The sequence below is a fragment of the Macaca fascicularis genome, chromosome 15 (genome assembly GCF_037993035.2).
Source record: "Macaca fascicularis isolate 582-1 chromosome 15, T2T-MFA8v1.1".
Lineage (NCBI taxonomy): Eukaryota > Metazoa > Chordata > Mammalia > Primates > Cercopithecidae > Macaca > Macaca fascicularis.
Window position 1 is genome coordinate 9306248 of NC_088389.1, and position 16267 is coordinate 9322514.

Sequence of the window (16267 nt, forward strand, 5' to 3'; positions counted from 1 at the left end):
TCTACCCCATGTGAGTGAACATCTTTGCTGAAACAATACAACCCTGTCCTCAAAACATCTCCCCACATAAAATTCCAAGGAAGATAAGTCCGTGTGCAAAAATTACAAAACTTAAGTAAACAAAGTACTGTGGGCCGGGCGCGGTGGCTCAAGCCTGTAATCCCAGCACTTTGGGAGGCCGAGACGGGCGGATCACGAGGTCAGGAGATCGAGACCATCCTGGCTAACACGGCAAAACTCCGTCTCTACTAAAAAATACAAAAAACTAGCCGGGCGAGGTGGCGGGCGCCTGTAGTCCCAGCTACTCGGGAGGCTGAGGCAGGAGAATGGCGTGAACCCGGGAGGCGGAGCTTGCAGTGAGCTGAGATCTGGCCACAGCACTCCAGCCTGGGCGACAGAGCAAGACTCAGTCTCAAAAAAAAAAAAAAAAAAAAAAAAAAAAAAAAAAAAAAACAAAGTACTGTGGATACATCCAATAATTCAAGAAACAAATTCAACAGAGCCACAAAAATCCAAAAGGTGGAAAAGATCAACTGCTGGCAAAGGATCCACTGCTGTTGCTCCTGCTAAGAGACTGTATTTCATAAAAAAGTAAACACGCCCCTCTGTGGCCTCACACTTGCCTTCTCAGGCATGTCTGCCCCAGAAATGCCCTTGCACTGTCTTCTCCAAGAGACACGTACGGGGCAAGAATATTTAGGCTGTGATTGTAGAAATAGAAAACACCTGAAAGCCATCCAAACACACCTCTATCAAGGAAAAAAGCTGGCATAGTCATATTGTGGAATATGATACAGCTGTGAAAATGAACTGCAGTTAGAAGCATCAACAATGAAAAATTAGAGTAAACAAAGGAAATTACTGAAAAATACACTGCTATTCCATATACAGTTCACAAACCATAACATATGACATTGCTTAATAATATACACAGAAATGATAAACCTTATGAAAAGCAAGACAAACATTAACACATTAGTCCTATGTCTGGGTGAAGAAGGGAGACCCAGGTGATCAAGGAAGGGCATATTGTAGCCTTTCAAGACAGTTGATACTAATGGATGATGACATCAGTGCAATTATTAATCTTTGGTATTATGCATTCAGTTTTGTTTGTTGGTTGGTTTTTGAGGCAGAGTTTTGCTCATGTAGCCCAGGCTAGAGTGTAATGGCATGATCTCAGCTCACTGCAACTCCTCTCTCCTGGGTTCAAACAACTCTCCCACCTCAGCCTCCCGAGTAGCTGAGATCACAGGTGTCTGCCATGATGCTCAGCCAACTTTTTGTATTTTTTTAGTAGAGACGGGTTTCACCGTGTTGGCCAGGCTGGTCTTGAACACTTGACCTCAAATGATCCACCTGCCTCAGCCTCCGAAAGTGCTGCCATTACAGGCATGAGCCACCGTGCCCACCCAAATTTACAGACTCTTACGTGTCATATATTTCATAATTAAACATAAAAAATAAAATATTTACTGTAGTTTGTAAATGAAAGAGCAACAAAAATGTTGCAAACTTTTAAACATCAAACCTGTTGTATAGCTCATAATGACCCTCGTATTAAGCTGTGGTAAGTTCCAAGTTGTATTTCACTGTCATTTTCTGAAAACTAGGTGAACAGATGAAAAACAGAATTCAGTTTTCAAACAAGATATTAAGATCATGTTACTGGTTGAAGGTGTCCAGGTTCTTGCTGCCTTGAACAAAGACTTGGACACAACGCAAAAATGGAGCAAGGAAAGAATGAAGCAGCAAAGCAGAGATTGACGGAAAAGGAAAGCACACTCCACAGGGTGGGAGCGCCTGAGCACAGGGAGCCCGTTACTGAAGTCTGTGGGGTTGGAATCCCCTCTAGAGGTTTCCATTGGTTACTTGGTGTGCACCCTATGTAAATGAAGAGGAGGAAGTACAATTACAATGACATGTACTCGGTGTATGTCCTGTGTAAATGGAGAGGATATTTCCTGTCATAGCTCAAGAGTTTCCATTTGATTTGGTTCTCCGAAGTCAGGGTGAATCGGCCTTATGTTCCTGCCTCCAGACCCTTTTCTCCGGCCTCCGTGGAATGGATGGCAGGACATGGAAAAGTGTCCTGTCCAAATGACATGCCCCAGGGCACTGGCAGCTGAGGACGAGAGGGAACCACTTGGTGCCACTGAGGAACGCTCACCCGTGTCTCCACACCGCACAGAACAAAGTGAGTGTCCTTGTCCTGAACCCTCTGAAGTGAGTATCTCGCCTCAGGGCTTTCATGAAACCCTTTTTTGGAGAGGCTCCTTCTCTCTCCTTCTGCAGCCACAAGGCAGCTGGGATAGCCCCTCTCTCGCTGAAGTTCTTCTAAAAAAAACAAAGAGAATAAAAGAATAGAATTAATGTAATGAATAACAAAATAATGAAAATGAAACTTTTTTTACAGAAGCAGCTCTGGAATTTCATGTATTGGTGGCATTAAAAGCAGAAAATGGGCCTATAGGCGTGGTGGAGTGGCTCACGCCTGTAATCCCAGCACTTTGGGAGGCCGAGGGGGGAGGATCACGGGGTCAGGAGATCGAGACCATCCTGGCTAACACGGTGAAACCCCGTCTCTACTAAAAATACAAAAAATTAGCCAGGCATGGTGGCGGACGCCTGTAGTCCCAGCTACTCAGGAGGCTGAGGCAGGATAATGGCGTGAACCCAGGAGGCAGAGCTTGCCATGAGCTGAGATTGTCTCACTGCACTCCAGCCTGGGCAACAGAACAAGACTCTGTCTTAAAAAAAAAAAAAAGAAAAAGAAAAGAAAAGAAAAGAAAATGGGCCTATTATAGAGCTCAATTTAATGGCAAAATTTAAGGAAAGAATAAAAAGACTCTGCTAATAATGATGACATGAGCTGCTCATATTGCCATTTTCTCTGGGAACTAATATTGGGGAGGAGGTGGGACCACCTGCCACCAGGCTCCAGGTGATTTTCAGGCTGTTCCCCAAAATCACTGCAGCCTCTTCCCTGCTCGTCCCTTGATGCTGCTGCCGTGCCGGGTGTCCTGTGTGGTAGGAGGCACCTCGGAAACTTCCAGTGGGATGGGCTTGTGGCATTCTGAACCTGAATGCCGTGATCACTAGGAAGTGAGGAGACACAAGCAGGAAGGGTTCAGGGATGGAGCGGCCGCTTCTCAGGGATCAGTCTCAGGCCTGAGCTGGGAAGAATCCCCTTTCAGGACAATGGCTCCAGGCTGAGGTCAATGCTCTTTCTGTGCATTATGATGACTGACCTGCATCCACAGGGAAGCGTATCTGGGCTCCTTTTTTCCAGGCGATGTTGGGAACACCTTGAAATGGGCACTGGTGGATTTCAATTCCAGCCTTCCAGAAGCCACTCCAAATGGAAATTGAGCTAAGAGATGTAGCTAGAGTAAGTAAACCGCTTTAGGTCCTGGACAACAATTTTCACATACAATATAGTGTGCAGGGCAAAATGAAGCCTCAGGACCCCAATTCACAGCCAAAAAGAAAAAAGCATTAAGCTGGAAGCTGAATCATGCAAGAAACTGCCTTTCCTTTTGTTCCTAAGCGGATAGCTACAGATAAAGGGTTACGTATGTCCACAGGAAGCTGGTCTATGTTCACCTTATCTTATGTAAAGGACTGATTTAACGCCTGTGAGATGAAGACATAACTGACCATTCCCCACCTGCTCTCTTTCTCTTGCAACCTGAGGATGACCACAGGCTCCCTCTTTCCCCTCCAGCCCACCCTTTTCCTCCAGCCCACCCTTCCCCTCCAGCCCACCCTTCCCTCTAGCCCACCCTTCCCTCTAGCCCACCCTTTTCTTTTCTTTTTTTTTTTTTGAGACAGAGTCTTGCTCTGTCGCCCAGGCTGGAGCGCAGTGGCCGGATCTCAGCTCACTGCAAGCTCCGCCTCCCGGGTTTACGCCATTCTCCTGCCTCAGCCTCCCGAGTAGCTGGGACTACAGGCGCCCGCCACCTCGCCCGGCTAGTTTTTTGTATTTTTTAGTAGAGACGGGGTTTCACCGTGTTAGCCAGGATGGTCTCGATCTCCTGACCTCGTGATCCGCCCGTCTCGGCCTCCCAAAGTGCTGGGATTACAGGCTTGAGCCACCGCGCCCGACCTAGCCCACCCTTTTCATCCAGCCCACCCTTCCCTCCAGCCCACCCTTTTCCTCCAGCCCACCCTTTTCCTCCAGCCCACCCTTTTCCTCCAGCCCACCCTTCCCCTTTAACTACTGAAGCCCTCAAAATCATCTTGGGAGGAAGGCACAGACCATAGACTGTTTCTGTGATTCCGGGTTTTTTTCTTCCAAGCATGTCCTTAACCTTGACAGAATTAACTTTTAAATGGATTGAGATCGGTCTCAGGTACCTTTTGGTTTACAATCGCATGCCTCAGCCATCGCACGGCTCTCTGGCCTTTGTCCTCTTTTACCAAAGGAGAAGGGTGAATTCCATGATCCTAAAACCCCTTCAGCTCTCCATAGGTTTCTAGGGGGACACAATTACCTAAAAGATTAGAGAGAGCATCCTAAAATAGAAGTAGACAGTATGTGGCAGTTAGGCTTAAGTTTGGCTGCATAAAACAGAAGATTCAAGCTAACAGAGGCTCACACATAGAAAGGTCTGTCTTTTCACATGAAAGGAATCTGAAGGCAGGCAGTCCTCCCCTGTGCACTGGATCTGTGATCTTATCAGAGAGCCCAGTTTCTCCTATCATTCCTTCAGGCACTTTGACTGAAGGTGGTTGTATCTTCTAGGTCACCTCATGGCCCAAGAGATTAGCTTTGTTCCTGCAATCACAGCTGCATTCAAAGCAGCAGGAAAAAGAAAAAATAAAACAACGTCGTACTCAGTAGTTTGGCTTCTTTTAAGTCCTTTTGGATGTCCTGCTCAACAATTCTACTTATATCACATGGGCCAGAATGCACCAACATGGCCACATGGGTGTACAAAGACAGCTGGGTATTGAAGCATTTAGTGCAGAGCTTTGGGCAGAAGAGGAGGAAGAAATGGATGTTGAACCAACTGTTTCTGTCACATGGCGTTTTAGTTGAACTTGGAAGGATGAGTGGGTTATTCACAGACAGGCTTGGAGAGAGACACAAGCAAGGATCGTGTGTGGAAGAAGCACGTCGGAAATTCGCAGGATAAAAAGAGTCTCTCCCTCACTGTAGATTCTTCTTGCTAAAAACTCAAGGGCTTCTGAATTATTTCCATACTTTTTCTTTCTGAATTGAGAAGATTTACAATTCAATTATGTGTAACGCTGAGACATCATCGTCTTGGGGATTGTTTAAACACTAGTCTGTTTGGGTTGGGAAAGAGAAACCTAAGACCCAAGTGCAGGGGGAGGGAGTTTCAAGGTTCCTGGAACAAAATGCTGGAAGGAATTCAGGCAAAATATTCGATGGTCTTCTGATTGCTCTCTGGTGCCTGTTGTGAAGTCTAAAAGCTGTGATGCTCCCCAGGAATGGCTGTGTTCTGAAAACTTTTCCAGGAAAGTGTCTTGAGCTGGGCTACATTGTTAGCCCTCTGCTTCACAGAAAGAGCCTTCTCGAAGTCCAGAGGGCACTTAGATAAGACGGATTACATGGCACTCAAGGCTTCCTCCGTGATTTTCTTCCAGACATCTCTGAGGCATCAGAAGCAAGGGTCAACAACTCAGTGTCATAGAAATTTTAAAATGAATCAAATATTTGGATGCAAGGAGAAACCTTCAAAATGATGCCTGTTATTTAGCATTTTATTTTCCACAAAGCAAAACAAAGCTATAAACTTCTCACTGCAACTGTGAGGGAAGAGAATCCTAAAACATTTTGTCTTAGCCTGTTTTCTGCTTCTCTTAGCAGAGTGCCTGAGACTGGGTAATTTACAAAAACAGAGATTCACTTCTCACAGTCCTGGAAGTGGGAAGTACAAGGTGAAAGGGTGGTGGGCATCTGGCAAGGACCTTTGTGCTGTGTCATCCCACAGGAAGGTGGAAGGACAAGAGAACATGAAGGAGTAAGAGGGGTCAAACTCATTTTTGTAACAGACCAACTCTTGTGATAAGGAACCCACTCCCCCAATAACAACATTAGTCCACACATGAGGGCGAAACCCTCATGACCTGATCACCCCTTAAAGATCCCTCCCCTCAGCACTACTGCATGGGGGATTCAGTTTCCAACACTTGAAATTTGGGGGACACTTTCAAACCATAGTAAGAAAGAAATGGCAAACATAAATTATTTATACAGTGTTTATCACTAATAATAAGGCATGCACAAAACATCATTTATAGTCTATATTCACTATAATATGTTGTGCTCTATTTTCATGTGAATTCATGCAAAGAAATAAAAAACAAAGAGAAAGATTTTTGAGAGAGGTATTCAGAAACAGCACCATAACATTAGTTAAACTGAGAAACTGGTGGAAGTAATTGCTTTAAAAACCTTTTTTATTTGCTGGTTGTTTGGAAGTCAGTGGTGACATTTCAAGGAATTGTCATTGGGAAGGCAGATTTCAGGAGGCTTTAGTAAGAGGGCGTGAGGAAGATGGGGAAGGAAGGAGGACAGGTGACTTAGAAAGATTCTTGGTGGCAACTGGAAGTACAGAAATAGAATGGTGACTTCAGGGAGAAGCAATTCAAGGAATGTTGTGCTTTTGCTTCTCTCTTTCTGTCTCCCACCCCATTTCTCTTTCCATCTCTCTCCCCATCTCTCTTTCCATCTCTCTGTGCCTCTCACTTTGTCTGTCTCTGTTTCTCCCTCTCTGTGCCTCTCTCCTGGTTGCTCTGTCTCTCTCTGTCTCTTTTTAAGACTCTGTGTGTGTCTCTGTCTCTCTCTTCCCCTCATCTCTTTCTCCATCTTTCTATGTCTCTCTGTGTCCCTGCTTCTCTGACTTTTTCTGTCTCTCTCTCTCTGTCTCTCTCACTCTCCTTCTTTCTTTATTTTTCCTTTCTTTCTTTCTCTTTCTTTCTTTCTTTCTTTCTTTCTTTCTTTCTTTCTTTCTTTCTTTCTTTCTTTCTTTCTTCCTTCCTTCCTTCCTTCCTTCCTTTCTTTCTTTCTTTCTTTTTTTTTCTTTCTGTCTCTCTCTCTCTCTGCATGTGTGTGTGTCTCATTCTCTTGGTTTCTCACTCTCACTCTCCATCTCGCAGCTCTCTTTGGTTTCACTATGCAAGCTGACTCTCCCCACCTGATGATCCAGTGGTATTAGCAGGAACTGTGTGGACTACCCCCACCACCCGCATCCTGTGCCCATCCATGAACTGGGGCAGAGGAGAGGACTGATCTTGCTACTTGGCCTGACTGGACGTGCTGACCCTCAGGATCACAGGCAGTGGAAGGAGCAGCTCCTGGAAGGTCAGAGTGGGTCCTGTGATGGATGGAAGTGACAAGTATGTTGAGCAACAGAAATGACCAGCACTTGGTCTATGGCAGCAGGAGCTCAGAAGTGAGGAATCCTAGGGCCTTAAATGAGTGGCCCATTGTGGCAAAAACTTTTTTAAACAAAAAAATAGCCCCTTGGGCCGTGCGCGGTGGCTCAAGTCTGTAATCCCAGCACTTTGGGAGGCCTAGAAGGGCGGATCACGAGGTCAGCAGATCGAGACCATCCTGGCTAACACGGTAAAACCCCGTCTCTACTAAAAAAAATGCAAAAAACTAGCCGGGCAAGGTACCGAGCACCTGTAGTCCCAGTTTCTCAGGAGGCTGAGGCAGGAGATTGGCGTAAACCCGGGAGGCGGAGCTTGCAGTGAGCTGAGATCCGGCCCCTGTACTCCAGCCTGGGCGACAGAGCGAGACGCCGTCTCAAAAAAAAAAAATAATAATAATAGCCCCTAAGGAGTGTTCCAATGACCACCTCTTTTTTTTTTTTTTTTTTTTTTTTTTGAGACGGAGTCTTGCTCTGTAGCCCGGGCTGGAGTGCAGTGGCCGGATCTCAGCTCACTGCAAGCTCCGCCTCCCGGGTTTACGCCATTCTCCTGCCTCAGCCTCCGGAGTAGCTGGGACTACAGGCGCCCGCCACCTCGCCCGGCTAGTTTTTTTGTATTTTTAGTAGAGACGGGGTTTCACGGTGTTAGCCAGGATGGTCTCGATCTCCTGACCTCGTGATCCGCCCGTCTCGGCCTCCCAAAGTGCTGGGATTACAGGCTTGAGCCACCGCGCCCGGCCATGACCACCTCTTAAGCAATACAATTGACCCGTGAACAATACAGAGCTTAAGGGTACCAACCCACCATACAGTTGAAATTCGGAAAATAGCTTTTGACTACGCCAAAAAGAATTTACTAATAGCCTATTCTTGTGTGGAAGCCTCAGTGATCACGTAGAGAGTCGGTTAGCGCACATTTTGTGTGTTATATGTATTGTATAGTGTATTCTTACAATAAAGTAAGCTAGAGGAAATAAAGCCATCATAAGGAAAATGTGTTTACTATTCATAAAGTGCCTCATCATAGAGGTTCTTCTCCTCATTCTTGCATTGAGTAGGCTGAGGAGGAGGAGGTGGGAGGAGAGGAGGAGGGGTTGGTCTTGCTGTCTAAGGGGTGACAGAAGTGAAAGAAAATCCATGTGTAAGTAAGTGACCCACACGGTTTAAATGCTGTTGTTGAAGTATCAACTGTTTGAACAGGGAGGCTTTGAAGTGATCTGTTTTTTTGTTTTTTGTTGTTGTTGTTGTTGTTTGATTTTTTTTTTTTTCTTGAGACAGAGTCTCACTCTGTTGCCCAGGTTAGAGTGCAGTGGCGCAATCTTGGCTTACTGAAATGGAAGTGATTTCTTTTCAAATAGGGCATGGCAGGGAAAGGGGGAGGAAAATGGCCAAAGTCTGCCCCACAAACTCAGGACCAAGATCCCCAATTTCTTCCCTGGTGAGTGGGGCTCTCATTCCCTAGACCACAAAGTCTATTTGGGTTCAAAGACCACCAAGGCTCTGGGCTTGGTCTTCCAAGAGAAGAAGGTATCTGGGCCCTCCCAAGTGTGGGGAAAAGAAAGAGAGATCAGCCTGTTACTGTGTCTATATAGAAATAAGTAGACATAAGAGACTTCATTTTGTTCTGTATTTGAGACACTGTTAATCTGTGACCCTACCCCCAACCTTGTCCTTGCAAGAGACATGTGCTGCGGTGACTCAAGGTTTAATGGATTTTGGGCTGTGCAGGATGTGTCTTTGTTAAAGAAGTGCCTGAAGGCAGCTTGCTGGTTAAAAGTCATCACCATTCTCTTAATTTCAACTACCCAGGGACACGTACATGGCCAAAGGTCGCAGGGACCTCTGCCTAGGAAAGCTAGGTATTGTCCAAGGTTTCTCTCCATGTGATAGACTGAAACAATAATGCTAAAAGGTTTATGGAGATGTTTGCATATGCATCTCAAGGCACAGCATTTTCCTTTAGACTTATTAATGTCACAGAGATTTTTGTTCGTATGTCTTACTGCCGATTTCCTCCCTACAATGATCCTATTGTCCTGCCACTCCCTTATCTTTAAGATGGTAAAGATAATTATCAATAAATACTAAGGGAACTCAGAGACCGGTGCCGGCGTGGGTCCTCTGTAAGCTGAGCGCCCGTCCCCTGGGCCCCCGCTTTTCTTTCTCTATACTTTGTCTCTGTGTCTTATTTCTTTTCTCAAGTCTCTCGTTCCACCTAACGAGAAACACCCACAGGTGTGGAGGGGCAGGCCACCCCTTCACCCAAGAATGCAGAGCTGTCCACCCCTGGATGAGTGACCGCAGCTCTGACCCTGTCCCTGGTCTGGGCTTCACTCCTCCTCCTGCAGGGGGCCGCAGCCTCAGGCTCAGGAGTTCTCTAAACCAGGCAACACGTGGTTGTGGGTGGGCGTGCTTGCAGGCAGAGGAAGAGGTCTGCAGCTTACATTAGAATCTCAATGTTGACACCCAAAAATCATAAAAGCTCCTGCAGGATGCTGGCATATACAACTAACAAGATAACACTGTGGGTGTACATTCTGGCACACAGGAAGAGCATTCTTGTTCATGGCGGTGGTTTCAAATATTTCAGTGAATTTTCCCTTGAATGCCTCAGTCGGGCGCCACTTCAGTTCAGCTCGGGCAGCAAGGGAGCTTCAAGGACTGGTAGTTATGAATTCAAGCTTGTACACAGTGACAGGTCACAGGTCTCTGGAAGATACCTGTCAATCAATATTCAGAGGTAGCATTGCATAACTGAAGCATAGGACATATCTGACCTCATCTGACATGGCTTAAATCATGATTGTTTTTCTAACTGGGAAATTCATGTAACTTATTTGCCAATAAAGAACCATCTCTCTCTCCCCCCATTTTCTGACATAATGCTAGTCATTAGGGAAATGTTCTGATGATGTTCGTGAAAGAACAAACCAGTGTCTTCCGCTTTTATACCATCCATTTCACACATACGGCTCTTGCTGTTTCCATGTGACACTAAAAGTATCGGGAGTGCCAGGAAGTCTCTTTAATCATCTTTCTCAGCCGGGCGCGGTGGTTCACGCCTGTAATCCCAGCACTTTGGGAGGCCGAGGCGGGCGGATCACAAGGTCAGGAGATCGAGATCACGGTGAAACCCCGTCTCTACTAAAAATACAAAAAATTAGCCGGGCGCGGTTGTGGGCGCCTGTAGTCCCAGCTACTCGGGAGGCTGAGGCAGGAGAATGGCGTGAACCCGGGAGGCGGAGCTTGCAGTGAGCCGAGATCGCGCCACTGCACTCCAGCCTGGGCGACAGAGCGAGACTCCGTCTCAAAAAAAAAAAAAAAAAAAAAAAAAAAAAAAAAAAAAAAATCATCGTTCTCCAACGTGCTCAGGAGATGAAGTCATTCTGTGAAGTGGACTTCCGTTAACAATACTGAGAAAATGTCCTAGAGAAAGTAAAACTTGTAATGGCCTCATACTTTACAGAAATAATGCAACTTCTTTCTTTCATTTCTAGTTTTCAGGTATTAATTTTAATTGGTTCAGGGCAACCTGTTTCTGCATCAAAGTCTTGGGAAGCTTCTACCTGGTTTTATTTTGTTTATTATTTATTTATTTATTTATTTAGAAATAGAGTCTCACTGTGTCACCCAGGCCAAAGTGTAGTGGTATGATCACGGCTCACTGTAGTCTCAATCTCCCAGGCTCAAGCCAATCCTCAGGCCTCCACCACCCGAATAGCTGGGACTACAGGTGTGCCACCATGTCCTGTTAATGTTGTATTATTATTTTTTTATTTTTTGTAGAGACAGGATCTCGTTATGTGTCCAAAGCCGGTCTCGAACTCCTGGTCTCAAGCAATCCTTGTGTCAGCCTTCTAAAGCACTGAGATTATAGACCTGAACCACGGCACACAGCTGATTTATTATTTTATTTTTTCAGAACTCTATGCAACCTGATTCTTAATACATAAGGAAAGAGAAGCCAGACAAAGGTGGAAGTAGTTACACACGATGTGAGTGCCATTTGGCACTTAGACAAGAGAGGCGGATTATAAAAATAAAAGATCCGCATGTCGCAGTTGGCTGTCGGCTTGGATATGGAATCCAGCACTTTTTATTTTTATTTTTTTTAGGAGATAGTGTCTCACTCTCTTGCTCAAACTGGAGTGCAGTGATATAATCATATCTCACTGTAATCTCAAACTCCTGAGTTCAAGTGATCCTCCTACCTCAGCCTCCCAAGTAGCTGGGACTACAGAAGTGCCATCACTCCAGGCTAATTTTTCTTTTTTTTTAATTTTGTAGAGACGAGGTCTCCCTGTGTTGCCCAGGCTAGTCTCAAACATATGACCTCAAGCAATCCTTCCGCCTTGGCCTCTAAAGCGCTGGGATTGTTGGTGTGAGCCACTGTACCCGGTCAAGGAACCAACCCCACCTGTTTTCTATATAAAGTTTAGCATCTAGATACAAAGCAAAATAATTTTGAAAGATCAAGGAATCTGAAGGGAAGCTGGTGGGAGGGGAATGGGCTGAAGGCAGCGTTTTCTGGCCTACGGTTTTGCTTATTCTTGGACTTTCCAAAGTCCTGAAAGATGCAGAAGGAAAGTGAGAAGGGAGGAAGAGGCAGGAGGAAAGGAGGAAGGCTGTGTCTCTGAGGTTGCAGATTAGTCCAAGGCGGCTCAGTGGCTGGGAAGGAAGGAAGGAAACCCCCAAGGCCGAAGGTGGAGTCAGAGTCCTGGGTCCAGCAGAGACTGGAGGGGAGGAGGGTGCTGGGAGCCAAAGACCTTCCTGCTAGCACTACAACCTCTTAAACTGCTTAGGCTTTTATCCAAATTTGATGCGTCCGCATTTTGTAGACCTCCAAACCAAGTCACTCAGGGTAACCCAGGCAGGAAGGGGAGGATGATAGGAGAAGGTGCCCCACCTGATGATGCCCTTCTGGCTTTTATCCATTCCTGGGAATGACTCTTTCTCCAACTCGGAGGATGCCCCTATGGGAGAATACAGTGGCGTGGACCAGCAGTGGAGAATTCCAAGTCCAAAAAATGATTGGCATTTTAAAGGAAAGAAAGAAATCATCCTGCACATGTGAAATATTGGGAAAAAAGGTTGTTACTAATAATTCTCAAGAGACCACTCTGGTGAGATTGGGTTTCTTGGGGATGTGTGGAGCAGGGTATATGTACCGAGTGGGCACATCCCGCCCTTCAAACTCCTCCCTCAACTCCTGTCTACTGTAAGAGTCAGAGGGCAGCTCCAGTCCTCATCTCCTCTGAGCGACCCACTCACTCATTCACTCACTTATTCATTCACTCGCTAACTCATTCACTCACTTACTCATTCACTCCTTCAATCGCTCACTCACTCATTCACTCAGTCGTTTACTCATTCACTCGCTCACTCACTCATTCACTCAGTCGTTTACTCATTCACTCACCCTTTTACTCACTCACTCATTCATTTACTCATTCACTCACTCATTCACTAACCAAGTCACTCACACAATCACTCATTCACTCACCCATTCACTCACTCATTCACTCACTCATTCACTAAGCCATTCATTCACTCACCCATTCACTCACTCATTCATTCCCTCATTCACTCACTCAGCCATTCACTCACTCACTCATTTCCTCATTCATTCACTCAATCATTCACTCACTCAATCATTCACTCACTCATTCACCTCTTCACTCATTCACTCACTCACTCATTCACTCACCCTTTACTCACACACTCACTCATTTATTGACTCATTCACTCACTCATTCGTTCATTCACTCACTCACTTCTTCACTCACTCATTCACTTGTTCACTCATTGACTCATTCACTCACTCTTTCCCTCACCCATTCACTCACTCACCCACTCATTTGTTCTCTCACTCATTCACCCACTCACCCATTCACTAAGTCATTCATTACTCATTCATTCATTGACTCACTCACTCATCACTCGTTTATTCCCTCGGTCACTCACTCATTCACTCATTCACTCACTCACTCACTCACTTATTCACCCACTCATTCTCTAAGTCGCTCATTCATTCACTTACTCACTTATTCACTCACCGGTTCACTCACTCACTCATTCACTCACCCAGCAATTCACTCACTCAGTCACGTTCACTCATTCGCTCATTTACCCACTCACTCACTCATTTACTTCTTCCCTCATCCACTCACTCACTCATTCACTGACTGACTCACTCACTCACCCATTCACTCATTTACTCACTCATTTACTTCTTCACTCACTCCTTCATTCATTCACTCAGCAGCACCCATGACAGGTTGACTGTCGTGGGCTCTGCTGTTTCCCTGGGCCTGCAGCAGGGAATAGTCAAAGATCTCTGAATCCACGGCATTCAGAGTTCAGCAGGGGGACCTCTGGAGAAGCCCAGTGGATAGGTGAAATGCCCCATGTGTGACAATGATGAGGATGTTTTAAGAGAAGCAGGGAGGGAACAGGAGTGTGCATGGAGCCCAAAATTTCTTTTCTTTTTTTTTTTTTTTTTGAGACGGAGTCTCGCTCTGTCACCCAGGCCGGAGTGCAGTGGCCGGATCTCAGCTCACTGCAAGCTCCGCCTCCCGGGTTCACGCCATTCTTCTGCCTCAGCCTCCCGAGTAGCTGGGACTACAGGCGCCCGCCACCTCGCCCGGCTAGTTTTTTGTATTTTTTAGTAGAGACGGGGTTTCACCGTGTTAGCCAGGATGGTCTCGATCTCCTGACCTTGTGATCCACCCGTCTCGGCCTCCCAAAGTGCTGGGATTACAGGCTTGAGGCACCGCGCCCGGCCTAAGGAGCCCAAAATTTCTAAGAGGGTGATCTGGGGAGGCCTCACCATGCAGGAGACCTTGCAGGACAGACCTGAGGAAGGTGGGCAGAGTGGGTAGGGAGAGGAGGGCCTGAGCTGAGGAAAGAGCAGGCTGGGCCTGAGGTTGTCGGGTGCCCGCATGGGCCTCTGGGCAGCACCAGGATCTGAAGGGACCAGAGGACAGGCCAGTGTACTATGTGTGGGGCCTGTGACTCCAAGTCAGCAGAGAAGATGCCTGAATTACCTCCTGATAGGTGCACCCTGACTTTGAAGTTGAGCACACCCGAGGCATGGAGGTGGGGTGGATGTGGGGGCAGAGCATGGGATGGGGAGGGAGCCTGTGCCGGTCCAGATCAGAGGCAGTGGCTTGGCCCCAGTGACTCCAGATGCAATGAAGAGCCAAGAGGGACTTTTCTGAGGGACTTAGATGCCGGGGCGGAGGAGCACTGCAAGGCTTCAGCCTGAGCCCCTGGGAGGATGGAGTCACCAGGAGCTGAGGTGAGGAAGACTGAGCGGTGGCGGGTTGTGCGGGGGTGCAGAGGCCTGAGCTCAGTGTGGCCCCTGCAGATTTGAGATGCCCACTCCACGCACAGGCAGAGACGGCAGGGAAGGGGAAGAGGCTGCAGCTCAGGGAGCCCTGGAACGTGTAGCCCGACCTGCTGGGGCGCTGGGTCATGGTGCCCTCATGGCTGGGAGCTGCTTCCTCCTGGGATGCCACAATTCCTTTAGGGCACATCTGCAGCTCCTGCGCTCACCACAGAGGGGAAGTGGGAAGGGTATCTGTCCCTATGCATGTTCTCCTTCACCTTGTCCTAGGCAGGTCCCAGGCAGCACCTCTCCTCCCAAGTGGCTCACCTTGGCCCCTGCCCCTGGTGTTCACAGCCAGACCCTCGAAGAGAGCTGGACTCAGCGGCTCACTTCTAATGAATAGAAGCAGGCAAAAGAGATGGCGGTCTCTCCTGAGATTGGATTGGGAGGGGCTGCAGGTTCCATCCACTGGTACTCTCCCCCTGGGTCTTCATAGGTGCTAGTTCTGGCATAGCCAGTCACCTGCACAGGGCAGAGGGCGGCCTGAAGCTGATGCCACGGAGAGACTGGGTCCTTCAGTCCAACAGCCTGCAAGCAATAGAATCCTGCCAGCAACACAGAAGCGAGCGTGGAAGCAGCTCCTCCCCTGATGAGCCTGAGCTTTCAGAAGACACGGCAGCCCTGGGCAGACACCTGCTGCAGCCGCGGAGAGCGCCTGGGGCAGAGGGCCCGGTGAAGCCTGCCTGAACTCCTGGCCCAAGGAGTAAACACTCCTGTGGTATAACTGTGTGCTGGTGTGGGCCACAGTTTGGACTAACCTGTCAAGGGACAATAAAGAACAAACACACACCTCAGGTCCTACTGGGGGGAAGCTGTACGGTCAGCACGGCATGTAATATCTGTCAGGCCTCTGCGCCCAAGCCAAGCTATTGCATCCCCTGTGACTTGCATGTATACGCCCAGATGGCCTGAACAAACTGAAGAATCACAAAAGAAGTGCAAATGCAATGCCGCGCCTTAACCGATGACATTCCACCACAAAAGAAGTGAAAATGGCCGGTCCTTGCCTTAAGCGATGATATTATCTTGCGAAATTCCTTTTCGTGGCTCATCCTGGCTCAAAAAGCTCCCCCACTGAGCACCTTGTGACCCCCACTCCTGCCCGCCAGAGAACAACCCCCCTTTGACTGTAATTTTCTTTTACTTACCCAAATCCTATAAAACGGTCCCACCCTTATCTCCCTTTGCTGACTGTCTTTTCGGACTCAGCCCACCTGTGCCCAGGTGAAATAAACAGCCATGTTGCTCACAGAAAGCCTCTTTGGTGGTCTCTTCACAGGGACACGCATGACAATATCTTCCTGTTGAACTAGAAGATTAATTGCTGGCCGGGCGCGGTGGCTCAAGCCTGTACCCAGCACTTTGGGAGGCCGAGACGGGCGGATCACGAGGTCAGGAGATCCAGACCATCCTGGCTAACAAGGTGAAACCCCATCTCAACTAAAAAATACAAAAAATAACTAGCCGGGCG

At 47.4% G+C, this 16267-nt stretch overlaps 1 long non-coding RNA gene across 1 annotated transcript; it reads left to right on the forward strand.

Moving 5' to 3' along the window:
* Positions 1–6530: 6530 nt before the first annotated feature.
* Positions 6531–16051, forward strand: LOC135967541 (uncharacterized). The gene is made up of 2 exons (XR_010581718.1): positions 6531–7336; positions 15233–16051. It is a non-coding gene; the product is annotated as an uncharacterized lncRNA (long non-coding RNA).
* Positions 16052–16267: the final 216 nt, after the last annotated feature.